Source organism: Amblyraja radiata, chromosome 15 (assembly GCF_010909765.2).
Source record: "Amblyraja radiata isolate CabotCenter1 chromosome 15, sAmbRad1.1.pri, whole genome shotgun sequence".
NCBI lineage: Eukaryota > Metazoa > Chordata > Chondrichthyes > Rajiformes > Rajidae > Amblyraja > Amblyraja radiata.
The window spans coordinates 52,332,654-52,360,590 of record NC_045970.1 but is presented as its reverse complement, the minus strand read 5'-3'; the positions used below and the strand labels follow the sequence as shown (position 1 = coordinate 52,360,590).

Here is a 27,937-nt window from a genome sequence, read left to right as displayed (position 1 = left end):
GAGCATAGAAATTTCACTTGAGATGTGTTACCGAAAGTCGTTTATAGAGCTTACATTATTTTATGTATTAGCGCGAAAAATGTTTTGCGAAATTACAGTCACTTATCCCAGTCACGGAACGGGGTAATACAGACTCTCGTGACATATTGTAAGAAAGCAGAAAGAGAAGTTACAAGCAATGTATTTCTTGCTAAAATTTGTGGAAATCTATCCAACATCGGCGATCAACGAAGCAGAAATAGGAATTAAACCGATGGGAGAAGGGAGCCAAAGTTGGTCTCGTTTCGCTGATGTTACTGCAACGGAGTTGAAATTGTCCGGTATATAACGGTGCGGTAGCGAACCACGATGTGTCTGTGGTCACCATCTGACTTGCGGCGCCACTCATGTATAAACAAGAGATGCCTTCGGGTTCCGCTTCAATTAATTCACCTGAAACGACAGAACACTGATTGACAGGTTCCTGATTAACACTGTTTCCACCCCCCCCCCCCACCCCCCCACCCTATACATAAAATACAATAGCGGTAGAGTTGCTGCCTTACAGGGAACGCAGCGCCGCCTACTGCTGAAGTCTGTATGTTATCCCCGTGACCCGTGTGGGGTTTCTCCGAGATCTTCGGTTTCCTCCCACACTCTAATGACGTACAGGTATTTAGGTTAATTGGCTCGGTAAATGTAAAAAAGATGTGTCCCTAGTGTGTGTAGGATAGTGTTAATGTGTGGGGATCGCTGGACGGCGCGGACCCGGTGGGCCGAAGGGCCTGTTTCTGCGCTCTATCTCTGAACTAAACGAAACGAAACTAAACTAAACATTCGCGCCCTACTGTGAGTGGTGGAAACGCCCTGTATTTGCTCTGCCTAAACCAAACTTGATGTCCCAGACCTTAATCAATCTCCCCTTCGTCTTTGTGGCTCCAAGAAAAAGATACACAACGTCTACATTTTAACATTGCAGTCGAAATTAATACATGGAAGAATTCAAGCAGCCCCGACTGAGCTGTCCCTAACTTTCCCATCCCTCCCAAATTTTGGAACCATAATTAATTTTACAAGTATCAGTCGTCCATCTATAATATTGGCTCTGACTTCCCAACTTTTGTTTTGAGTAGAGGACTTATCCAGTGCAAAATCAATGCCGGGCAAATCCACCTTCTTTGCATTTCACTCATTTATTTTCTCAAAATATCATCTTCCTGATTTGTCAGATTCCAGCTCTTGTTACCTTTGTGTCCCAGCTTAAGAGCTTCCAGTCTCCACATTTACCTTCCCCCCATTCCACCTGGATCCATGTGCCCATATTTTCTCTCATTTCCACTTGTTCTTCTTCCACCCTATTACCCATAAGCTTCTCGCTCACAAAATCTGGATTGTTTACCGCGGAGCGTCGGAGGCTGTGGGGAGACTTGATAGAAGTATGTAAAATGACAGGAGACATCGATAGGGTAGACAATCAGAACAATTTTCACAGGGTGGAGATGACAAAGTCTAGAGGGCGTAGCTCAAAGGCGGGAGAGACAACTTCGAAAGATTAGTGGGGTAATTTTTTTTAACACAGAAATGGATGCATGCACGATCATCGCATTTAAGAGGCTAATGGCGAGGCACGTGAATATGCAGGGAATGGAAGGATATCAACCACGCAGAGTAAAGGACATTGTGGGTCGAAATGCCTGTTCTTGTGCTGTACTATTCTACGTACTACGTTCTGTGAAAGTCGATGTTACCTTAATCGTCGTTGCCAATGCGCTGTATATGGTACTGATCATAAAGAGGATCACGAAGGCGGTAACTGTTCCAGCAGAATTGCCCTCCTCGTCTATGTATTCTATCATTCCGTCATCTGCTACAGAGTCATGGAGATCTTCTTCTATTTCAGCAATTTCTGGAATCGGCAGATGATCATTATTAATATTTTTATTTGCCAAAAGCAGAATAAACTCAAAAACCGTCGCAACAATATAACGCGCCAGTTACCATGGGCATTGTGGTTTGGCAATCGAACTGAGAGAAATTCAAAGATGCCCAATATATTGGAAGAAATATGATGTTCATTAATGTAATTGCCAGTGCCAGTAGAGACTCGTTGTACGTGCATAATACCATATCGTTTACAGAACACGCAGGGTAGACGAAACACAAAAAACTACAGATGCTGTAATGTTGAGCAAAACCCAAAGTGAGTCAGGCAACTTCTCTAGAGGGAATGGAGAGGCGAACTTTTAGATCAGAACCCTTCTTCAGACTGAAACGTCGCCTGTCTACTCCCTCAACGGATGCTGCCTGACCCCTCGAGTTTCTTCATCGTGATGTGTTATGCAGGACAGAGCATTGTTTTAACCGTTACATAAATCCACAGTTCACGATTCACACAGTTTTAAGATTCCGCCGTGTGATTAAAACAGATTTCTGTTGAGCCGCCGACAGCAACCACACAGCGAGAGGATCAATCCTGTTTACAAGATTAAGAGGCCGCACTATTATGAGGAGAAGGATGGATTAGCCATTACATCGCACATTACATCCCAATCTGATGTAAGAAATGCCCAGTAAAACGGCCGCAGTTTACAATCTAACCTTGTCTTCCCAGTTTCGCGGAACTACAGTACATCTCAGACATTTTGTAATCAACGGAACTCGCTGACCCAGACAAATCCTATAAATGAGTTTCGGTCACCTATCACCGACGTGTTTAACATTATCAGCCGCGGGGTGACCCTGGAGGCATCTTTCTAATAGATAGATAGATAGATAGATATAATTTATTGCCACACAACCAGGGTCGGTGGAAATTTGGGTTGTCAGCAGCAGTACAATAATAAAGAACACACAATAAAACTGTAACACAAACATCCACCACAGCATTCATCACTCTGGTGGAAGGCACAAAAATTTGGCCAGTCCTCCTCAATTTCCCCCCCCCGTGCACAGGACCAGAGTCCAGAGTCAGTCCAGAATCGGCTCTTCCTCACCGGAGACCGCGGCTTTAAGATGGTGTAGGCCGCAGGCCGGCGGTCGAAGGTTTAAAGTCCCCGCCGCAGCCAGAAGCACCGTAGACTGCAGGGCCGGCGGTCGAAGCTCCCCTCCAGGGGTGATGGTAAGTCCATGCCGGCCCTGCGGTAGAAGTTGGCCGCGGGCCGGCAGTGGTGGCTTCTACTTCCCCCGGGTCCCCCACGAGGGATCCCGGGCTGTAGACGCCGCACCAGTTGGAACTCTGCAGACCACGGCTTCAGGCTGCGACTTCAGGCTGCCGGCTGCCCCGGGCCAGCGAAACGGAGCGCTCCCCTCCAGCGAGCCCCAGCGAGGGTTCACCAGCTCCACACCGAGAGTCCACGCTGCGCCCGCCGCTGAAGCCCCGAGCGCGTCTCCGGGAAAGGCCGCACCGATCCTTGATGTTAGGCCACGGGGGAGGCGACCTGGAAATAGTCGCCTCTCCATGGAGGAGGCGACCGAAGCGGTTTCCCCCTCACCCCCCCCCCACACCACCCCCCACACAAAACACACAAAGGAACATTAAATACATACTCTAAAACAAACTAAAAAATAAAAAAAAGTTGAAAAAGCTGACGCGCTGCTGACATGGCTGCACACAGAGGAGCGCCCCTAATAGATCGTTGCATTGTGATTCCGCAGTCACACGAGGAGCAGGGAGACATTTGGAGAAGATATGACTTGTTTAACCGGCGAAATTGTTCCATAATTGGTTGCCGGTTGTCCCAAGGCACATCATACACAGAAGATTCTGAAGTTCTGGTTTATATTTAACTATAGGTCCATTGTGTACGCTGGTCCCAAACATAAATTCCTGCCTGGTTACAACATTCCCTAAAGAGGGGGATATAGTTCAATAAACTAAACCAAACTAAACTAAACCAGTTCAGCAACGACCTTATCGGTTTCCCATACCTTTTTCGATTAATTGATCGGGTCGCCACTCATGCTAAATTTCAAACAATACATAGAAACATAGGAACATAGAAAATAGGTGCAGGAGTAGGCCATTCGGCCCTTCGAGCCTGCACCGCCATACCCCCTGATACCTTTAGCCACAAGGGCCACATCTAACTCCCTCTTAGAAATAGCCAATGAACTGGCCTCAACTACCTTCTGTGGCAGAGAATTCCACGGATTCACCACTTTCTGTGTAAAAAATGATTTCCCCCTCTCGGTCCTAAAAGACTTCCCTCTTATCCTTAAACTGTGACCCCTAGTTCTGGACTTCCCCAACATCGGGAATAATCTTCCTGCATCTAGCCTGTCCAACCCCTTAAGAATTTTGTAAGTTTCTATAAGATCCCCCCTCAATCATCTGAATTCAAGCGAGTACAAGCTGAGTCTATCCTGTCTTTCTTCATATGAAAGTCTTGCCATCCCAGGAATCAGTCTGGTGAACCTTCTCTGTACTCCCTCTATGGCAAGAATGTATTTTCTCAGATTGGGAGACCAAAACTGTACGCAATACTCCAGGTGTGGTCTCACCAAGACCTTGTACAACTGCAGTAGAACCTCCCTGCTCTTATACTCAAATCCTTTTGCTATGAATGCTAACATAGCATTTGCTTTCATCACTGCCGGCTGCACCTGCATTCCTTATTTCAATGACTGGTGTACCAGGACACCGAGATCTCGTTGCATCTCCCCTTTTCCTAATCGGCCACCATTCAGATAATAGTCTACTTTCCTGTTTTTGCCACCAAAGTGGATAACCTCACATTTATCCACATTATACTGCATTTGCCATGCATTTGCCCACTCACCCACCCTATCCAAGTCACCTTGCAGCCTCCTAGCATCCGCCTCACAGCTAACACGGCCCCCCAGCTTCGTGTCATCCGCAAACTTGGAGATGTTGCATTCAATTCCCTCATCCAGATCATTAATATATATTGTAAATAGCTGGGGTCCCAGCACTGAGCATTGTGGTACCCCACTAGTCACTGTCTGCCATTCTGAAAAGGACCCGTTTACTCCTACTCTTTGCTTCCTGTCTGCCAGCCAGTTCTCGATCCACATCAATACTGAACCCCCAATGCCGTATGCTTTAAGTTTGTATACTAATCTCTTATGTGGGACCTTGTCGAAAGCCTTCTGAAAGTCCAGATATAACACATCCACTGGTTCTCCCTTATCCACTCTACTAGTTACATCCTCGAAAAATTCTATAAGATTCGTCAGACATGATTTACTTTTCATAAATCCATGCTGACTTCGTCCAATGAATTCACCACTTTCCAAATGTGCTGCTATCCCATCTTTAATAACTGACTCCAGAATTTTCCCCACCACCGATGTTAGACTAACTGGTCTGTAATTCCCCGTTTTCTCTCTCCCTCCCTTTTTAAAAAGTGGGGTTACATTAGCTACCCTCCAGTCCTCAGGAACTACTCCAGAATCTAAAGTGTTTTGAAAAATTATCACTAATGCATTTTTCTTGTATGCACTAATCCATACAATCCTAGATAGTAAATCTCTCTTCGCAGTTTAATGGTTGGCTGCAGGGGGAATGCTAACGGGGGCGCAGATTGAGATGGTGAATAATTTATTGTGTCTCGGACGCTGAGTCTAATCCTTAGTTTTAGAATGGGAACTGCACCCTAATTTAGAGATGTAAAATAGAAAATAGACAACAGACAGTATTGGATTTGTTACTTATTGTTTATTAATGCAACCTGCACTTACGTAATGATTCCAATATTCCTTTGTATCATTGGAATATCCACTGCCTTTCATACATTAGAGGTTCTCAAATGTAATTTCATTTACGCTCTAAACTGACCGACTGACGCTTTAAAATAATTGGCATAATTTGGCCCATTCTTGATGACATGAAATCCTAAAAACCTTTGTAGAAACAAGGAACTGCAGATGCTTGTTTACAAGGTAAAATGCAACCAAGCGCACGGGCAACTCAGCGGGTCAGGCAGCATCACTCCAGAACACGGATCGGTGACGTTTCGGGTCGGGACCCTTCAGAACTTCTTCAAACACCTTAAGATTACTTGCAATATTACCGGTTTTGTGTTATCGATCATCCATACCAGATTGTGGGAGAGTTTCTTCCCAGCCGTTATCAGGCAACTGAACCATCACATCACGAACCAAAGTTGGGTCCTGGTTTACTTCTACCTCTTTGGAGACCCTCGGACAATCTTTAATCGGGCTTCACGGGACTTCACCTTCCTCTAAACGTTGCTCCCTTTATCCTGTATCTGTACAATGTGGCTTGATTGTAATCATGTATAATCTTTCCGCTGACTGGATAGCACGCAACTACAAGGCTTTACAAGGCACCTCGCTACACGTGACAATAAACTAAATTAAATTAAAATAAACTAAACTACCTTTCTATCCTACCAGATGAACCGTTAATGAAGCCGGTAGAGACACCCAAACAGAAGGCACCGGCTCTGTAGCTGGACCCGAGAATCTTTTGATTCAAAACCGGCATCAAAGAGTTGAGATAATACTCAACTGCGTTAAAGAGATCGCCTGTCCAGATTTATCTTTGATGGTATTTGCAATTTCACCAATGGACCAATACCAGAATTTTGAATTGATTTCAGCTGTGCTGATTTAGCCAGCAGTTTCTTTCATAACAAGTGCCCCCTCCACCTAATTCCTGATCTGCAACCTGCAAATTGCAACGCGGAAGTCAGGAACCGTGTGCAATTCAGATACCGGAATTCCCACTTGGTCCTCGATTCGCAAGACCATGGCAGTTGCCATTTGTACGATTGAGGTGTCTTGACTGAACTTAAAAATTGAAGCTGGGGTGGTCTTTTCAACCTCGCATATCTTCCCCGTCTTTCATTCCAACCCTGGCTGTTTTTTGTCCATTGTGCTGCACATACTTGTACCAAAATCATCTCCCGTGATTCGACGATTTATATATCTGCGCCTTGAATGCTCCACACATACATCTCATGGAAATAATTTGATAAATGTGCCACCATGTAGCTACAGATATTTTACTAATTTCTGCCCTGAATGTCCAACCTTTTCAGTTTGGAATTGTGATATGAGATATTTAAATCTCCAGCTAACGGAAGCAACCTCCCCACTTCTCCCTATGGGGTCTATAATGATAGCGTGGAGTTCTGAGGGATGGCCTCTTTCACTTTGAAAACAGCAATATAGTTTGGGCCCCTCTGCATAATGATTTCTCAGGCGCAATCCAATTTCAAAATAAATTTAGTACAATTTCCTTGCCAATCCTCACCACTCCGCGGCAATCCGCAATATTCCAGACTACAATTCAGTGGGGTTATGGATTAGTTCTGAAATCTCACAGTAAAATTATGTGAATCCTCACAAAATATGAAAATATTTAATTAATTTCTGATACAGTTGGTGCTTTAAAAAAAATCTAATTTGGTAAAATTACTTTCTGAACGTTTTAGAAACATAGAAACATAGAAAATAGGTGCGGGAGGACGCCATTCGGCCCTTCGAGCCAACACCGCCATTCATTGTGATCGTGGCCTGTCGTCCCCAATCAATAACCCGTGCCTGCCTTCTCCCCGTATCCCTTGATTCCACCAGCCGCTAGAGCTTTATTTATCTCTCTCTTAAATCCACCCAGTGACTTGGCCTCCACTGCCCTCTGTGGCAGGGAATTCCACAAATTCACAACTCTCTGGGTGAATTTTTTTTTCTCACCTCAGTCCTAAATGGCCTCCCCTTTATTCTAAGACTGTGGCCCCTGGTTCTGGACTCGCCCAACATTGGGAACATTATTCCTGTATCTACTCCGGCCAGTCCTTTTATAATTTTATATGTTTCTATAAGATTCCCCTCATTCTTCTAAACTCCATTGAATACAAGACTCGTCTTTTCAATCTTTCCTCATATGACTGTCCCGCCATCTCAGGGATCAATTTCGTGAACCTACGCTGCACTGCCTCAATCACAAGGATGTCCTTCCTCAAATTAGGAGACCAAAACTGTACACTATAATAATCTACCCCCTTGTTTTTGCCACCAGTAGATAACCTCACATGTATCTATATTATACTGCATCTGCCACGCATCTGCCCACTAACTCAACCTGTCCAGGTCACCCTGCAACCTCCTAACATCCTCTTCACAGTTCACACTGCCACCCAGCTTTGTGCCATCCGCAAACTTGCTAGCGTTGCTCTTAATTACCTCTTCCATTAATATATATGGTAAACAGTTGCTGCCCCAACACCGAGCCTTGCGGCACTCCACTCGCCACTGGCTGCCATTCTGAAAAGGACCCGTTAACTCCTACTCTTTGCTTCCTGTCTGCCAAACCAATTTTCTATCCACATCAACACCATACCCCAATACTATGCGCTCTAATTTTAGTCACCAGTCTCCCGTGCGGGACCTTACCAGCATCGCCAAGGACAGCACTCACCCCAACCATGGACTGTTTACCCTCCTACCATCCGGGAGGCGCTACAGGTCTCTCCGTTGCCGGACCAGCAGGTCCAGGAACAGCTTCTTCCCTGCGACTGTCACACTACTCAACAATGTACCTCGGTGACTGCCAATCACTCACCCCCCCCCCCCCCGCCGGACACTCCTCCCACAGGAAAATGCACTTTGTCCGTATACATGTCCCTTTAACCACAATGGCCACATCTAACTCCCTCTTAAAAATAGCCAATGCACTGGCCTCAACTACCTTCGGTGGCAGAGAATTCCACAGATTCACCACTCACTGTGTGAAAAATGTTTTTCTTATCTCGGTCCTAAAATCCACTGGTTCTCCCTCATCCACTCTACTAGTTAGTCCTCGAAACAATCTATAGGATTCGTCAGACATGATTTACTTTTCATAAATCCATGCTGACTTTTTCCAATGATTTTACCACTTTCCAAATGTGCTGCTATCCCACCTTTAATAACTGACTCTAGCATTTTCCTCACTACCGACGTAAGACTAACTGGTCTGTAATTCCCCGCTTTCTCTCTCCCTCCCGTAAAAAAAAAAAGAAAAAGTGGGGTACATTAGCTACCTTCCAATCATCAGGTACTACTCCAGAATCTAAAGAGTTTTGAAAAATTATCACTAATGCATCCACTATTTCTGGAGCTACTTCATTAAGCAGGTTGGGATGCAGCCTATCTGGCCCTGGGGATTTATCGACTTTTAAGCCATTCAATTCACCTAACACCACTTCCCGACTAACCTGGATTCCACTCAGTTCCTCCATCTCATTTGACCCCCCCCATCGTTTGATTTTAAAACAACAAATGAAGCGAGGGAAGACAAGGAACTGCTGATGTTGGAATCTTGACCAAAACACCACGCACTGAAGTACCTCGGCTGCAATTGTGGAGGGAATGTCCAGGCAACGTTTCAGGTCCTGGCTCCTCGCCGGCCTGAAGGCCCACGACGCGAAACGTCGCCTGTCCACTTCCTTCATAGATGTTCGATGGCCCCTGTGCTACTCCAGCACTCAGTGTTTAGTTTGGTTTAGTGTAGTTTAGAGATACTGTGTGGAAATAGGCATCTGCCCACCGAGTCCGCGCAAACCAGCGATCACCCCTATACTAGTTCTATCCTACACACAATTAAGATAAATTTGCAGAAGCCAATTAACCTCCAAAGCTATGCGTCCTTCGAATGTGGCTGGAAACCGGAGCACGCTAAGAAAATCCACGCGGTCACTGGGAGAACGTACAAACCGTGTAAAATGAAGCGTGCAGTCCCGCGATGCGAGGGAATTCAGTTTTAAGTGGGGACGTGTGGGGTTCGGCCAGCAAAAGGGGCAGTATGCATTCATAAAGCAAATTAGGGAAATAAAAACATTTACTTGGCAACATTTACAGAAATAATCCGGGACGGAAGGCGAGTCTTTGGGGGAAATATTCACACCATCGTTGGATAATAATGTAACCAGAAAATCAACAGATTCCGTGAAAATTTCAAACATAATTTTAAAGCAATATCTATTCACCCTTATTCGTTAATTCTGATACGAGATTGTCTTTGCACAAATACGTCAAGTAAATCAAACAAACTCTAGAATCTGAGATGCGATGGTGAGCGAGGATCTGAGTAAGGTGAGTAATTCTCGCGACATCGACTCGCCGCCCCCCCCCCCCCCCCATCCCAGTCTCCGAAAAAGCGAGAGCGTAGATGTTTTCCTTCATATGAGGGAAGTTATTACTTTGGACTCAGTCATGCCTTCCTCTTAATTGCAAAGACAAAAGCACGCATTGGGAAACCAGAAGTTTTTCATTCTGCATTTATTGCAATATGAAGCCACAGACAAGAACAAACGAAATCTCCTACCTATTTAACAACATTTCCGAAGCATTCTCTACATTACAGCACAATCAAAACCGTTATATTTTTTAACATATTCTCGTCATAGTTTTCTGTGATTGATGAAATTAGTGAAATAGTTTACTATTTGTCGGATCATCTGAAGGGTGGGATACGTAGGAGACCGGCGGGCTCAGAAACTCACACAGCGACACAAGGCTAAGCTCCCAAGCATTAGACATTGAATCAGAGAGAGTTAGATGCACGATTTAAAACTGTCGGTCAGAACGAGTGACACATTAACTAAAGTAGGTTTACCGTGAGCCTTATTGATACTTCTGACTAAATTCGTGGCGAGGGACGGGTGTCCAACCAAACAGCTAAAGGTGGTTCCCTTCTCCCAGTCCTCTGCCGTTACTTTTAACTTGCTGGCAACCGAGCTGGAGCCATTTTCCTTGTCGGTGTCAAGTTGGATGGTGTAACCCGAATCCAACAGGGTGTCGTTGGCCATCCAGGCGACGTATATGTCTGACGGGTAAAACCCGGTGGCGAGGCAAACGAGCGTGGCAACTTTCTCGGCTTGAATCTCTTCCGAGGATGGGTGCAGCAGGTAGACTTTAGGACGTTCCATTTCGGTAACTGGAAAGAGAACAAAACCCGTTGAAAAAGACACAATGATTTGCAGATGCTCGAGTCTTAAGTAGATTACAAACTGTTGGAGGATCGGGTAGCATTTAAGGAGGGAAATAGACAATTGACGGTTCGGTTAGGACCAGATATGCTGTTCTATCTATGACCTAAACTTCACTCCTAATTCCATCTTTTCGCTAGATTCGGGGAGTTCAAATATCAATGAAAGCAACAAATGAGGAGATCACCCGGTGCTTATGCTCTCGCCAAATATATGATGTGTTGTATTTCCCTCTGTGGGATAGATAGTTTAACATTTAGAAACGTTATTCTATCATGTCCAAGGATAACGAGGGATAAAATTGGTCCATTAGAGAGTCAGAGTGACAGCTATCAAGAGACAAAAGAGATGGGGGAGATATTGAACAATTTATTTTCTTCGGTATTCACCAAGGAGAAGGATATTGAATTATGTGAGGTAAGGGAAACAAGTAGAGTAGCTATGGAAACTATGAGATTCAAAGAAGAGGAAGTACTGACACTTATGAGAAATATAAAAGTGGATAAGCCTCCAGGTCCGGACAGGATATTCCCTAGGACATTGAGGGAAGTTAGTGTAGAAATAGCAGGGGCTATGACAGAAATATTTCAAATGTCATTGGAAACGGGAATAGTGCCGGAGGATTGGCGGACTGCGCATGTTGTTCCATTGTTTAAAAAGGGGTCTAAGAGTAAACCTAGCAATTATAGACCTGTTAGATGGATAGTTTGACGTCAGTGGTGGGCAAATTAATGGAAAGGATACGTAGAGATAATATATATAAGCATCTGGATAAACAGGGGCTGATTAGGAACAGTCAACATGGATTTGTGCCTGGAAGGTCATGTTTGACTAATCTTCTTGAATTTTTTGAAGAGGTTACTCGGGAAATTGATGAGGGTAAAGCAGTGGATGTTGTATATATGGACTTCAGTAAGGCCTTTGACAAGGTTCCTCATGGAAGGTTGGTTAAGAAGGTTCAATGGTTGGGTATTAATGGTGGAGTAGCAAGATGGATTCAACAGTGGCTGAATGGGAGATGCCAGAGAGTAATGGTGGATGGTTGTTTGTCAGGTTGGAGGCCAGTGACTAGTGGGGTGCCACAGGGATCTGTATTGGGTCCACTGTTGTTTGTCATGTACATCAATTATCTGGATGATGGTGTGGTAAATTGGATTAGTAAGTATGCAGATGATACTAAGATAGGTGGGGTTGTGGATAATGAAGTAGATTTTCAAAGTCTACAGAGAGATTTATGCCAGTTGGAAGAGTGGGCTGAAAGATGGCAGATGGAGTTTAATGCTGATAAGTGTGAGGTGCTACATCTTGGCAGGACAAATCAAAATAGAACGTACATGGTAAATGGTAGGGAATTGAAGAATGCAGGTGAACAGAGGGATCTGGGAATAACTGTGCACAGTTCCCTGAAAGTGGAATCTCATGTAGATAGGGTGGTAAAGAAAGCTTTTGGTGTGCTGGCCTTTATAAATCAGAGCATTGAGTATAGAAGTTGGGATGTAATGTTAAAATTGTACAAGGCATTGGTGAGGCCAATTCTGGAGTATGGTGTACAATTTTGGTCGCCTAATTATAGGAAGGATGTCAACAAAATAGAGAGGGTACAGAGGAGATTTACTAGAATGTTGCCCGGGTTTCAGCAACTAAGTTACAGAGAAAGTTTGAACAAGTTAGGGCTTTATTCTTTGGAGCGCAGAAGGTTAAGGGGGGACTTGATAGAGGTCTTTAAAATGATGAGAGGGATAGACAGAGTTGACGTGGATAAGCTTTTCCCACTGAGAGTAGGGAAGATTCAAACAAGGGGACATGACTTGAGAATTAAGGGACTGAAGTTTAGGGGTAACGTGAGGAGGAACTTCTTTACTCAGAGAATGGTGGCTGTGTGGAATGAGCTTCCAGTGAAGGTGGTGGAGGCAGGTTTGTTTTTATCATTTAAAAATAAATTGGATAGTTATATGGACGGGAAAGGAATGGAGGGTTATGGTCTGAGCGCAAGTATATGGGACTAGGGGAGAATACGTGTTCGGCACGGACTAGAAGGGTCGAGATGGCCTGTTTCCGTGCTGTAATTGTTATATTGTTATATGGTTATGTCTGCGGAAGCCTATATTTTCGTTTCAGATACGTTCAGATAGTTTCACAGGAAAGGCCCCCTAGGCCAATCGAGCTACGCCCACCATCGATCACCCGTTCACCATCGTGAATCTCTGGAATTTTCTGCCACAGAATGTAGTTGAGGCCAGTTCATTGGCTATATTTAAGAGGGAGTTAGATGTGGCCCTTGTGGCTAAAGGGATCAGGGGGTAAGGAGAGAAGGCAGGTACAGGATACTGAGTTGGATGATCAGCCGTGATCATTTTGAATGGCAGTGCGGGCTCGAAGGGCCGAATGGCCATCTCCTGCACCTATTTTCTATGTTTCTATGTTTCTATGTTTTATGGGATCCCAGTTTCTCATCAATCATCTTGGCAGTTTACAGAGATTCATATTGGCAGTTTACAGAGGGCAATTACCCTACACACAAGCACGTCCTTTGTATGTGGTGATAAAGCGGAGCACGTGGTCAGAGTGCAAACGCCAGGCACAGAGCATCGGAGGTCAGGATCGAACCCGGGTCTCTGGCGTTGTGAGACAGCCGCATTATCAGCTGCGTCACCACCCCCCCCCCCCCCATCCCCATCCATGCTGGCACGGGTGCCCTGAACGTCCTATTCTGATGGGTTGCCAATCGCTGCTAAATGTAGGGCTTGAAGCATAAGCTGAAGGACAATTCTGTTATTTTCATCCTATCACCTCGGCGCGGGATGGTCATGTATCAGACTTTATTGCATGGACTATAATGGCTCTGAACGACTGTTAACTATGCTTACCCCTGGTTCTTGTCGTGGAGACTTTCACTGGTGTTGGCAGATTACTGTCTTCTACGAAGCACAGGTATTCAACCCCACTCTCCCACTCTTCGACGCTGACCCTCAGCTTGCTGACGACGACAGATTTACTTCCCCTCCACTCAGGATCCCGAGTCTGTACCCCTTCCATTCTCAGACTCCCATTCACTCGCCACGAGACCTTGACGTCCTGCAAATCGGTGTAAACGACTTCACAAACAATAGTTGCTTTCTGAAGCGTCCAGATCTCCCCAAAATAAGGTGTTTGTATGGCAGCATTGATGTCAACCACATCGCAGTCTCCTGGCAGGAAAATAAACGGGAGTGGTTATTTTCCTTCCCAAATGTTGAAGCTGCGGATAATAACAACTGTAACCGGGTTAAGTGTAACTATTAATTCTACTTACTGCATATTCTCCATTGATTTCTGTTTAGCTAAGAAGGCTCCTCCCGCTTTCGTGCCTTGGTTCCTGTCTTCTTTGGTTGATGTCCTTCGTAATATTTCCATTCACTTATACCGCAGTGCAAGAATTACACGACCTGACTTTAACTAGAACCGATTTCTCGCGTTCCGGGGATGCAAGCATTCACCCTCTCGTTTGTCTGAAGATTTTTAGCATTTACCATCGACCTGAACGTGGCCGGTCTTAAAATGGTTCACACAAAAGAACCAAATCGTTTCTCTCTTTCATTCCCCAATTTAATTTTACAACCTCCTTAACCGAAGGGGTGTGTAAATCGAAAGTTCCGTTATCCCTGAATTACGACCGATATATAATGTTCATGTTATACCCTATCGCTCGTGGTGCACTTCAAAACTTCTCATGCAATTGGTCTCTCCGTATGAAGCAGATATCCGATAATATATGCGGTATTTCGGTTGATATTATTATACCGGATCTTCAGAGAGGCCCGATATCCCAGTACTCTAGATCTGATCATTGGAGACCTTTGGTGGAATTAACTGTTGACTCCCGATGAAGTGCGCATATTGGCTGTGTGTATTTTGACATGTTGTCCTTACCTTTTTGGATCCGGATGCTCCGCTTCAGGGTGGACTGTGAAGGGAGGTGCGAGGCTACACAGGAGTATGTTGCTCCTTTCTTCCAATCGGCTGCTGTCAAAAAGAGAAGGCTCTTTGCGCTGAACGTCATGTCCTGCTCCAGCGCCGTGGGGAAGTTGGTAGCGTTAGAGCGGAATGCGGCTTCGTCTTTCTCCCAGGAAACGGTGATATCGTTTGGATAGAATTCTGTGATCAAACATGTCAGTGTCGCGATGTTCGCACTTTGAATCTCCTCCGGAGATGGCGGCAAGAGACGGATTGTTGGTTGCACTGGTTTGGCTAGAAGGGAAAGTAAAGCAGAATTATTCTTCCAATAATTGATTGTTCCGTTCCGGGACACATGACAATAAACCACTCTTGACTCCTGACAGCAGTGATGAAATGACGCTCTATATATTTAGGGAGCCAGGAAAGTTCACACAAGGAATGGCTACACAAGTAACATATCAGAGTAAAAGTAGGCAGATAATTAATAGATGGAGTTCAACCCCGATTAATGCGACTAGATGAATTTTCGGCAATAATAGCGTTGGGGGACATATACGGTAGGTGATGTCATTGAGGAATGTTGATGAAGTGAAAGACTTTAAAGTTAAAGTTCATAGTTTCTCGAAAGTAGCGACTCGGATAGACAGGACAGTGGAGTGTGGCTTAGCTGTTTTCATCGGTTAGGACATACAAGTTGGAAAGTTACATAACAACTTTCCAAAATACATGTTAGGTACATGTTAGGCGACGCTTGGCATATAGATGGCAGTTCATGGCGCCACGCAGTAGGACGGATATCACAGCGCGGGAGAGAGCGCAGATGAAATGCACCGGATGTTGCGGGGAGAAGAAAGGAAAAAGGAGGAGGAGGAGCCCGAGGGCCGAGGGAGAGATAGGAAGGGGAGGAGACAGCAAGGGCTAACAAAATTGGGAGAATTCAATGTTCATGCCCCCAGGATGCAGACTCCCCAAGCGGAATATGAGGTGCTGTTCCTCCAATTTCCGGAAACGTTGCCCATTTCCTTCGCTCCATATATGTTGTTGCACCCGCTGAATTTCTCCAGCATTTTTGTGTACCTTCGATTTTCCAGCATCTGCAGTTCCTTCTTAAATAAATTATAGCCGAATCGATTGATAATTTCCCACTTTCGCCCTGACCTCTTTATCAGTTTTTACCCCCCCCCCCCCCACTCATCTTCATGCATGTTTACCTCTGTAATCTGACTTCCATTACTTTTCTTGCTAGTTCAGTATGTACACCGTTTTGCATTTTCTTTGTTGTTATTGCACGCACCTTTAGCCTTTCGTGTCCGCTGTGATACCGGAGTAGCTGATTGATGGTCCCGCGCCGAGCACGAGTACTACACACCGCTGTCCCATTCTGCGAGGTTGCTGGTCAAGCGGCCGATCGTCAGGTACTGGTTCCCGGCCTTGGTAGATTGATCGGTTTGAATACCAGCAACTCTTTCCTTTCCATCCACTGTCCAAGAGATCGCAACTTCAGTCGGAGCTGTGGCGATCACTTCACAGACCAGTGTCGCAGTGTTGTTGATCCAAATTTCTTCGACGGTGGGATCTCTGAGAAGTATTGCGAGGTCTGGCAATGACATTGAGACAATGGTTTATTGGTGGCGAATCAGATATTAGGCAAGAAGCTCAATTTCAACCGTTTTTTGATTTGTACGTATATCAGAGATTATGGAGAGAGAGCAGGAGAATGGGGTTAGGAGGGAGAGATAGATCAACCATCTATGGCGGAGTGACTTGATGGGCCGAATGGCCTAATTGTGCTCCTTTCACTTATGAACTTATGAGATTATGATTTCACAAGTAATGGGTCACATACTAACAACTTAATATAATATTTATTTATAAACTTCGAGCATAAGGCGTTGGACAGGCTAGATGCAGGAAGATTGTTCCCGATGTTGGGGAAGTCCAGAACAAGGGGTCACAGTTTAAGGATAAGGGGGAAATCGTTTAGTAACCGAGATGAGGAAAACATTTTTCACACAGAGAGTGGCGAATCTCTGGAATTCTCTGCCACAGAAGGTAGTTTAGGCCAGTTCATTGGCTATATTTAAGAGGGAGTTAGATGTGGCCCGTGTGGCTAAAGGGATCAGGGGGTATGGAGAGAAGGCAGGTACAGAATACTGAGTTGGATGATCAGCCATGATCATATTGAATGGCGGTGCGGGCTCGAAGGGCCGAATGGCTTACTCCAGCACCTATTTTCTATGTTTCTATGTTTCTACAAGTCGCCATTCTGTGTGTACTTGAGTTACGTCATAACTATTCAAATACTGAGGTTGAAAGTAGAATTGTTTAATCTATGAATTAACGGCCACCATTTACCTGACGTCGTTTGAATGTTTTTTTGGAGGATGCTGCCGGTTGCAGAGTGGGAAACTTGGCAGGAATATCGGGAACCGCTGGCCCAGTCGTTAAGCGGCACTCTGAACACACTAGTCGAGGTAAACTTTCCGTCTGCAGTTTTAGCTGGGGGCGCAGTGGTAAAACCGGACTGTGCGGCCTGTCCGTCTTTCTGCCAGTTCACCCTGATGTCTTGGGGCTCAAATTCGCCGATGAGACAAATCAGTTCGACAAAACCCTTTGCCTTTAGCTCGTCAGATGCAGAGTACAAGAGGTTGATGATTGGTGGTGTCGGTTGTTTTCCTGAAATTAACAACATGAAACTTAATTCTACTAACACTAAATTAGATCCCGATTCAAAACTAATAATACTTGGCACAACAGAACAAAGTCTAACACTCAAAACAAACCAAAGAGACTTTCTTGGAATTATTTCTGGAATTCTCTGGCACAGAAGGCAGTTGAGGCCAGTTCATTAGCTATATTTAGGAGGGAGTTAGATGTGGCCCTTGTGGCTTTTGGGATCAGGGGGTATGGAGAGAAGGCAGGTATATGATACTGAGTTGGGTGATCAGCCATGATCATATTGAATGGCGGTGCAGGCTCGAAGGGCCGAATGGCCTACTCCTGCACCTATTTTCTATGCTTCTATGTTTCTATGTTTCTTGACTACAGTATAATAACTGGGGAAAAATTAATACTAAAATTTTAATAAAAGGTCCTATAACCCACACAATTAAAATGTGGATTTGGAAATGTCGGAGACCCTAGACCTGGAAAGAATCCGATTTGTCTTAATGGACAACCAAGAACTATTTGTTAGAATATGGTCTCCATTCATTGACTATTTGAAGGGGTAGATCGGTCCAACACGGGAACCTAACCGAAGCTTGAACTCAGGATTAGATGAAAAGTTATACTTTATAATCCACGAACCTATCTCCAAAGATGTATTATTAGTAAACCATTCCATTCTTTTTTAAAATCTTGACATTTGTGTTCTTTTTCCCCCTCTTTCTTTCTTACTTCCTATCTTATAAAAAAACTAGCAGAACCAATCCACAACTGATAATCTAAACAATGTATGGCTGATATACATGAAATATTTTTAATGTGGGTTTGCTGCTAATAAAAATAATAATAATTTAAAAAAAACTTAATTCTACAGCTATTCTCAGATGTTTTCTACCTTGCCTTGCTCAATATTCACCATCAGCCAGTTCGCAATTCGTATGATTAAACCAGTCTCTGTTTTTTTGTGTGTGAAAATCTACTGGACATTAAATATCGAAAATGTGTCCCACATGCAAACTATGGCGACATATCAATAACTCAGTTAAGGCTGTGACAGGTTGGCTGTAAGCCAGGGGTGAGACGAAATTTAGGCGTATCATTTAGTATATCAAAATTATTGCCTGCATTTAATTGCCATTTAATTGTCTTATAATTTCTGTGAAAATTCACCTAAAGTACCATCTAGAAAATACGATAAACTCACAGTAGACACTGATTAATGTACACCCTCTTGAAAACTAAATGCGTCTGAGAAGCGGGCATTTTCCCAGATTCCAAACACATAATATTTTTATTGTCTGCACAATGGAAAACTCGGTTATTTCGGGTTGAGGCGGTATTCCCAGCTTGAATGGATAGTTTCGAGTATTGTGAGGGACTAATCAGGGTGAACCTGGGTAAGTTGAAGTTGGCGTTATTTGGCTGTACCAGCAGCTGTTGTCCAAGACCATTGATGTGGCCTCATTGATTCGATTCTCAACATGCCAATTTAAATTCAACAACCTAAATGACCTTGTTTTAAAAATACCAGTCCTCTAACTGGAATTAAGGATTTTTGCTAAAAAAACATTCCTGTTCAATAATTTCCTTGCTATGAATTATTGCTAATAATTTCCTTCAAGGAAAGATGTATTTCCGCCATCTTTCTTCCTCTGCCTTTCATTTGGCAACAAAGTCGCCAATTAAGTGTCTTTTAATTGCTTCCGCCATTCACAAGCAAGTAGTGATGTCTGATTAATATCCAAATCAGCGCCAATGTTCACCTAACATGAACGTACATTAAAAAACGTAGGAAAATATGTGTTGGTGTTAATTTTCCAAATCACACTTGATTCTGAGGAAGTTCAATTAGATAGAAAATGGACAAATTGGCTCATTTCCTCAAATAGCGAGGTCGACAATAATAGGGAGGTTTGCTACTCAGTTAAGCGTCTGTCACAGTGAAAATGTTCGGAGCTATTGTCAAAGACGTTATTGACGGGCTCAGACAAAAATCAAGGTAATCAGCATGATTTGGTGAAAGTGAAACACTTTGACCAATTTATTTGAGTTGCAGGATGGCGCGGTGAACAATGAATCAGTGAGCTCACTTTCCTTGAAACTTTTTAAAAAGATGCAGCGTGGAAAGAGGCATTTCGGCTCACCGACTTCATAGCAAAAGGATTTGAGTATAGGAGCAGGGAGGTTCTATTGCAGTTGTACAGGGTCTTGATGAGACCACACCTGGAGTATTGCGTACAGTTTTGGTCTCCTAATGTGAGGAAAGACATTCTTGCCATAGAGGGAGTACAGAGAAGGTTCACCAGACTGATTCCTGGGATGTCAGGACTTTCATATGAAGAAAGTGTGGATAGACTCGGCTTGTACTCGCTAGAATTTAGAAGATTGAGGGAGGATCTTATAGAAACTTACAAAATTGTTAAGGGGTTGGACAGGCTAGATGCAGGAAGATTGTTCCCGATGTTGGGGAAGTCCAGAACTAGGGGTCACAGTTTAACGATAAGGGGGAAATCTTTTAGGACCGAGATGAGAAAAACATTTTTCACACAGAGAGTGGTTAATCTCTGGATTTCTCTGCCACAGAAGGTAGTTGAGGCCAGTTCATTGGCTATATTTAAGAGGGAGTTAAATGCGGCCCTTGTGGCTAAAGGTATCAGGGGGTATGGAGAGAAGGCAGGTACAGGATACTGAGTTGTATGATCAGCCATGATCATATTGAATGGCGGTGCAGGCTCGAAGGGCCGAATGGCCTACTCCTGCACCTATTTTCTATGTTTCTATGACCACTCGTTCACGCTAGTCCTATGTTATCCCATTTTTTCATCCATTCTTTGCACATTATGGCCAATTTACTGAAGCCAAATAATCCACAAAGTCACGCGGTTTTGGAATGTAGTTTGTTCAAGTTTCCAGACTTTGCTGCTGAAGTGAAAATACTGTTGGCAATTTTTGAACAGGTGCTGAAAATTTATATCTGAACTTCCAGAAGGCATTTGACCCACGGTGCAGTAAAGATTACTGTGGATAGTAAAAGCTCATGCTCCAACATATTGCAGGAGAAGTGTTCCCCATGTTGGGGGAATACAGAATCAGCGGTCACAAACTGTGTATGTGGTCAATTTATTTGCGGACACCAGAACCCTCAAAGTGGAATCTTCGGCGAAACGCAAAGTGCCGGAGGAACTCGCAGCATCTGTGAAAGGAATGGACTGACGACATTTCGGATGGAGATCCTTCCCCGGAGTCTTCTTTGGACTCAGAAAAAAGCGGCCCAACCCGAAACACTGTCTGTCCATTCACTCCACGGATGTTTCCTGACTCGATGAGTTCTTCCAGCACTTTGTGTTTAGATCAAATTATTTACATGGATGAAGACGTATGGTGGCACAGCGGCAGAGCTGCAGCCTTACAGGGCTTGCAGCGCCAGAGACCCGGGTTCGATCCCGACTATTGGTGCTGTTTGTACGGAGTTTGTACGTTCTCCCCGTGACCACGTGGCTTTCTCCGAGATCTTCGGTTTCCTCCTACACTTGGCTTGGTTTAAGTGCAAATTGTCCCTAACGTGTGTGGGATGTGCGGGGATCGCTGGTCGGTGCGTTGGGCCGAAGGGCGTGTTTCCGCGCTGTATCTCTAAACTAAAAACTAAATGCAATAATTACGTTGTTTTACTCCGCATTCGAGGGTGTCATAATAGCGTCAGAAAATTGCATAATTTGACAGTGTTTTGTGGAGGAATGCCCTGGTTTTTTTTAAAATTGCAGCTAATGTACAAAGTAATATTGGTGTCATTGTTACATATTTTTCTCATGACTATTTCTCTGGACTTGTTACGCTGCCATGCTGCGAACTACATTCTACAGTTTGTGCCATTCCCTTCCCTCTATCCATTGTACTTGAGTTGCCTTGATTGTATTTATGTCTGGCGTTATATGATTGGATTGGATAGCATTCAAACAAAAATATGTCACAGTACCTTGCTACACGATAATAATAAAGCTAACAGCTAAACATATTCCATCTCTGTATTAAACCCCGTTGCTCAGTAATCTATATATTGCAAAATTCAGTTCAACATTATCCTTCGATATCACGAGTTTTATATACAGTATATACTTGACCAAGGGGGACCCGTTGGGTCCCGTCCCCTCAACGCGCGGTTGCGGGGGGGTGGGGGGGGGGGGGGGGGGGGGCGGCGGGGGGTGCTGCGGCGTCACACACACACTAACCACACACAGGGGGGGGGGAGTGGGGGTGGGTGGTGTAGGAGGGGAGTAGCGGAGGGTAGGGGGGCGGGGAGTGGGGGAGGGAGTGGGTGAGGGGAGTGGGTGAGGGGAGTGGGGGAAGGGGAGGAGGGGGAAGAGCTGGGGGAAGAGGGAGGGGGTGCGAGTGGGGAGTGGGGGAGTGGGAGGAGAGGGGGGAAGGGAGGTGGAGGGGATTGGGAGAGGGGGGAGATGTAGGGGCAGAGGAGGGAGGGGGCAGAGGGGGGGCTAGAGAGAGGGGTGGGGAGAGAGAGTAGGGGGGGAGAGGGGGAGTGGGGAGAATAGCGGTAAGAGAAGGGGAGGGAGGTAGAGGTGGAGAGGTGAGGGGGAAGGGGTAATGTGGAGGGAGGGCATAGGGGGGAGTAGAGAGAGGAGGGGGAGAGAGGGAAATGGGGGGAAGGGAGGGGGAGGGAGGTGGCGGGGAGTGGAGTGGGGCTGGAGGGGGAGGGGGCAGAGGGGGAGGGGAGGAGAGAGGGAATGGGGAGGGAGGAGGAGTGGAGGGAGTGGGGGGGAGTTGGGGGGAGATGGGGGCTGGAGGGGGGCAGAGGCAGTGAGAGAGAGGAAGGGGGAGATAGGGGGAGCGAGAGGGGGGGGAGTGGGGAGTGAGGGAGTGGGTGGAGAGAGGGAGCGAGGGAGGGGGAGGGGAGAGGGGGGAGGTGGAGGGAAGGGACAGAGGGGGGTGAGGGAGAGAAAGCAGGGGAAAGAGGGGCAGGAAGGGGAGAGAGGGGGAGGGGGGAAAGTAGGTGGAAGGGAGGGGGAAGGGGTGTACGGGGGAGGGGAGAGGGCAGGAGGAGTTGGAGGGGGAGGGAGTGGTGGCTGGAGGAGAAGGGGAGTGGGGGGCTGGAGGGGGAGGGGGCCAAAGGGAGGGGAGGGTTGGAGGGGGTTGGATTGTGGGGTATGGAGGGGTGGCAGAGGGGGGAGGGAGAAAGGGGAGAGAGAGGAAGGGAGAGAGGGAGGGGGGAGCGGGGGGCGGGGGGCGGGGAGGCGGGGGCGAGGGGGGAGAGGAGGAGGGGGTGGCGAAGTGGAAGGGGTAGAGGTGGAGGGGTAAGGGGTAGAGGGGGGGGGCAGAGGGGGGAGGGAGAGGGAGTTAGGGGAGGGGGAGAAACGGGGGGGGAAGAGGGGAGGGGGGGTGGGGGAGAGCAGTGGGAGCGAGGTGGGGAGAGAGGGGGGAGAGAGGAGAGGTAAAGGGGATAGGGGAGAGAAGGGGGAGGAGAGGGGAGGAGGTGAGAAGATGAGGGGGGGGGGGGGTGGAGCCGGGCGAGTGTGGGCAGCGAAAAGCGGAGAGAGAGAGAGAGCAGGCATCAAATACTAGAAAACACATCGAGAGGGGTGGGGAGAGGAGGGGGATAGAGGGGGAAATGGGGGAGAGTAGGGGGAAGAGGAGATGGAGGTGGAGAGGGGAGGGGAAAGGGGTAAGGTGGAGGGAGGGCATAGGGGTGGATGTAGAAAGAGGAGGGGGAAAGAATTGAGTGTGGGGGGCGCAAAGGGAGGGGGAGGGAGGTGGCAGGGAGGGGAGGGGAGTCGTGCTGGAGGAGGGGAGGGGGGGGCTGGAGGGGGGGGCAGAAGCAGGGGGGTGTGAGAGAGGAGGGGGAGATAGGGGGAGCGAGAGGGGGAGAGTGCGGAGTGGGGGAGTGGGGGGAGAGGGGGAGGGACGCAGGGGTAGGGGAAAGAGGGGACGTGGAGGGAAGGGGCAGGGGGGCGGAGAGAGAGCAGGGGAAAGACGGGCAGGAAGGGGGGAGAGAGGGGGAGTGGGGGAGAGTAGGGGAAGGGATGGGGAGGGGGTGGAGGGGAGGGGGAAGGGGGAGGGAAAAGGGAGTTGGAGGGGGAGGGGAGTGGGGGGCTGGAGGGGGGAAGGGGAAAGAGAAGAGGTGGGCAGAGGTGGAGGGGGGCAAAGGGAGGGGAGGGAATTGGAGGGGGTGGGAGTGTGGGGCTGGCGGGGGCGGCAGAGAGGGGAGGAGAGGGGGCGAGGGGGAGAGGAAGAGGGAGTCGGCGAAGAGGATGGCGGGAGAGGGGTGTGGTGGGGGGTAGAGGGGGGGGCAGAGGGGGGCAGGGGGAGAGGGAGATAGAGGAGGGGAGAGAGGGGGTAGGGGTGGGGGGTGGTGGGGAGGGGAGGTGTGATGGGGGAGAGTGGAGGGGTAGAGGGGAGAGAAGGAGGGGGGAGAGGGGAGGAGGTGAGAAGAGGAGAGAGAGAGAGAACGGGCATCAAATACAAGAAAGCACATCGTAAAAATGAAAATATTGCTTTACACACACACAAACAGACACACACACGCACGCACACACACGCACACGCACGCAATCTTATGACCGATTGTAATACGTTGCGAATTGACCGAGAAACATTTGGTGGGAGAGGATAGACCCAGGATATTTTTATGTGCTGTTTTGTAAATGCTGCATTGAGTATGTTATTAGACTCAGTGCATCTTCTTGGTTTGTATGTAGAACTATATTCCACATACACCACGATAAACCTCGAACACCCCGATCATCAACGTTGAAATATAACCGGCATGGTCACTAGCATTAGCGACTGAAAACTTCAAAGTATATTATCAGCTGCTTTATTACATAGAAACATAAAAACATAGAAAATAGGTGCAGGAGTAGGCCATTCGGCCCTTCGAGCCTGCACCGCCATTCAATATGATCATGGCTGATCATCCAACTCAGTATCCTGTACCTGCCTTCTCTCCATACCCCCTAATACCTTTAGACCAAAACTGTACGCAATAATCCAGTTGTGGTCTCACCAAGACCTTGTACAACTGCAGTAGAACCTCCCTGCTCCTATACTCAAATCCTTTTGCTATGAATGCTAACATACCATTCGCTTTCTTCACTGCCTGCTGCATCTGCATGCCTACTTTCAATGAAGTCTGAAGAAGGGTTTCGGCCCGAAACGTCACATATTTCCTTCGCTCCATAGATGCTGCTGCACCCGCTGAGTTTCTCCAGCATTTTTGTGTACCTCCCCTGCCTACTTTCAATGACTGGTGTACCATGACACCCAGGTATCGTTGCATCTCCCCTTTTCCTAATCGGCCACCATTCAGATAATAGTCTACTTTCCTGTTTTTGCCACCAAAGTGGATAACCTCACATTTATCCACATTCTACTGCACCTGTCATGCATTTGCCCACTTACCCAGCCTATCCAAGTCACCCTGCAGCCTCCTGGCATCCTCCTCACAGCTAACGCTGCCCCCCCCCCCCCCCCCCCCCCCCCCACCCAGCTTCGTGTCATCCGCAAACTTGGAGATGTTGCATTCAATTCCCTCGTCCAAATCATTAATATGTAGTGTAAATAAATAGCTGGGGTCCCAGCACTGAGCCTTGCGGTACCCCACTAGTCACTGCCTGCCATTCTGAAAAGGACCTGTTTACTCCGACTCTTTGCTTCCTGTCTGCCAGCCAGTTCTCTATCGACATCGATACTGAACCCCCAATGCCGTGTGCTTTAAGTTTGTATACTAATCTCTTATGTGGGACCTTGTCGAAGCCTTCTGAAAGTCCAGATATAACACATCCACTGGTTCTTCTTTATCCAGTCTACTAGTTACATACTCGAAAAATTCTATAAGATTCATCAGACATGATTTACCTTTCATAAATCCATGCTGACTTTGTCCAATGATTTCACCAATTTCGAAATTTGCTGCTAGCTCATCTTTAATAACTGACTCTAGCAGTTCCCTCACTACCGATGTTAAACTAACTGGTCTGTAATTCCCCGTTTTCTCTCTCCCCCCCTTTAAAAAAAATGTGGCGTTACTTTAACTACCCTCCAATTCTCAGGAACTACTCCAGAATCTGAAGAGTTTTGAAAAATTATCACTAATGCACCCACTATTTCTGGGGCTACTTCCTTAAGTACCTGAGCTAAACTGAGCTAAAACGCGCTGACTGAACATATAAGTCATATTTTAATTTTCTGAAGAGCAGATTGTTTCCCCCATTGCAGAAAGTAAACAAACTTTTCCCAACGAAGGTCTGCTTGGCAGTTCCCTGATTATAAGTTGACTAAATGCGGTTTAAATCTCTATTGACTTCATTCTTCCCTGGCGCTCAATGCTCATTCAAGATTTAATGTCACCCGCACTATAACAAACACAGAATCTTCCTTTGAGAGACCAGGTTTCCTGTATATAAACCTATATTGGTCGCGCCTGTTAGTTAATTCAAACTCCAATATGTCAACATATAAGTACATATTTTGATAATAATACTGCTACAGCTGTTATCGGGTACGTTATCGGGGGTTGGGACGAGAAGTGCTGTACGAGGAAAATTGGTGGATTTCGTTTTGCAAAATGACATTTTTGTTGAGTTACCCTTTGGTCCAGCTGAGGAATGCAATATAATGTTTATGTTTAAGCCAACTAAGCTGACTGAGAATATTCCAAAAATATGCCACCATTCACAAATCACACAAAATTCATCGAAAATCTAAATTATTCTTATCACTTGAGTCAAAATAAACCAACGGAATACCAAAGTGAAAGTATTAAAATATCACAAAAAAAGGTCACGTACCAGGTTTCACAGTCAGCGTTGTGCCATCTCCGTAGTAGTTACACAGTGATTCACTTCCTCGTAAGCCCAGTACAAAAATTGCCATTAAAGATAAGGTGTTGGAATAGGTTCTCCAAAATGATATAACTACAAAATTTTAATTGCTGGGTTGCGGTCGGTAAAATCATTCGTTGTTTCCTTCAGTTTTCATCCGTATGATCTTAACTTTTTCCCTGATCGTTATTTGTTGCAATACCATGTCGTGTGGTCCGGAAAACGGAATTCCGCTGATTGAACAGTGGGAATGTGGCGACATTGGAAGCAAAGAAGAAAACTTAATTTGACACCATCTCCAACCAAAGCTCTGAGCATAAAGACTCCATTCACGGACGGGGCACCAATACACTGCTAAAGATGTTTTTGTTATGGCTTGAGCTACTGTGTATCGTAGTCCACACATCATTTCACATGAGCACAATAACTCCCCTGTTGAAAATTGCGCTTAAACTCCTCCAGATATTCCACATTTCGAATCAAATGTTGCAGTGGACACGGTATATTCGATGGTTTGACTACTTAGTATGATTATAACTCGTAGCCACTCAAGATATTTTGGTAAATATCAACGATCTGTTTTGAATACGACGGTAGCAATTATATAACAATCACGAAGTATACGGAGATAAAACTCTGATATGTCGAGCAGTGCTTGGCAAAAGCAGTGGGTATTTGGTAATTGTGCTTTCAATTGCTGAAGAAATGTTTCGTATTCATTTTGCACGAAGAACTTCTGGGGGCGGTTTATGTATTACGGGAATTGAAGATTCATCACTGTGGTGCTATATACCGTACACAGTGGTAAAGCCCAGCACAATAATAGACCCACCTGCGCAACTGGTTAAACAGCGAAACTGCACATCCAACGCTCCCGACTTCGGCAAGTGACGGGCGTCACCACATCTGACCACTCATTGCCAATCTGCCCACGTCCTACACAGGATTCAGCAGCTACTTTGGTAATTTTATGTTCAATTAAAATGAACCGATCCATGATTTCTTCAGAGAAAGAGAAACACAGTGTTTTTGTATTGCATGAGCTGCAGGTTAATTACAGTGCTGTTCCTCTGCAGACGTACGTGGCCGTGTCTTCAACGACCAGGTTCCTGATCTGCAGGGAAAAGGTTTTTTGTTGTTTGTTGACTGTTTCAACAAATCGTCCTCCAATCGTTAGGGAACTTTGCGATTGACCCGGTTTTTGCCGGAACCATGCTGTGTAAGTCAGCGCGTAGCTGGTATCACGTAAAGTGCACTGGATGGTCAGAGTTTCGCCGGATTCTTTTGTTGCCGAACTCGGTGTTTGTTCCACATGTGCAGTGAAGGCACCTGAAGAGAGAAACCCCATATTTAATACATTGCATATTTGACATAATGTGAGATTCAACACATAATGACAGTCGCACAAGGTGGACGCACTGCACTATTACAATTAATAATATTTTAAAATCAAACTGCACTCACTCGATAACCAAGCCAAAAGTATTGAAACACAAAAAACATTCATGTTTTTTTCCACGATAAAACAATGGTTAAGCAGAGAGGGTACTGGAGCTCAGCGTCCACTGTCTG

General features: G+C 45.9%; 1 pseudogene; it reads right to left on the bottom strand.

Moving 5' to 3' along the window:
* Positions 1-136: 136 nt before the first annotated feature.
* LOC116981515 lies at positions 137-27,937 on the bottom strand (annotated as a pseudogene).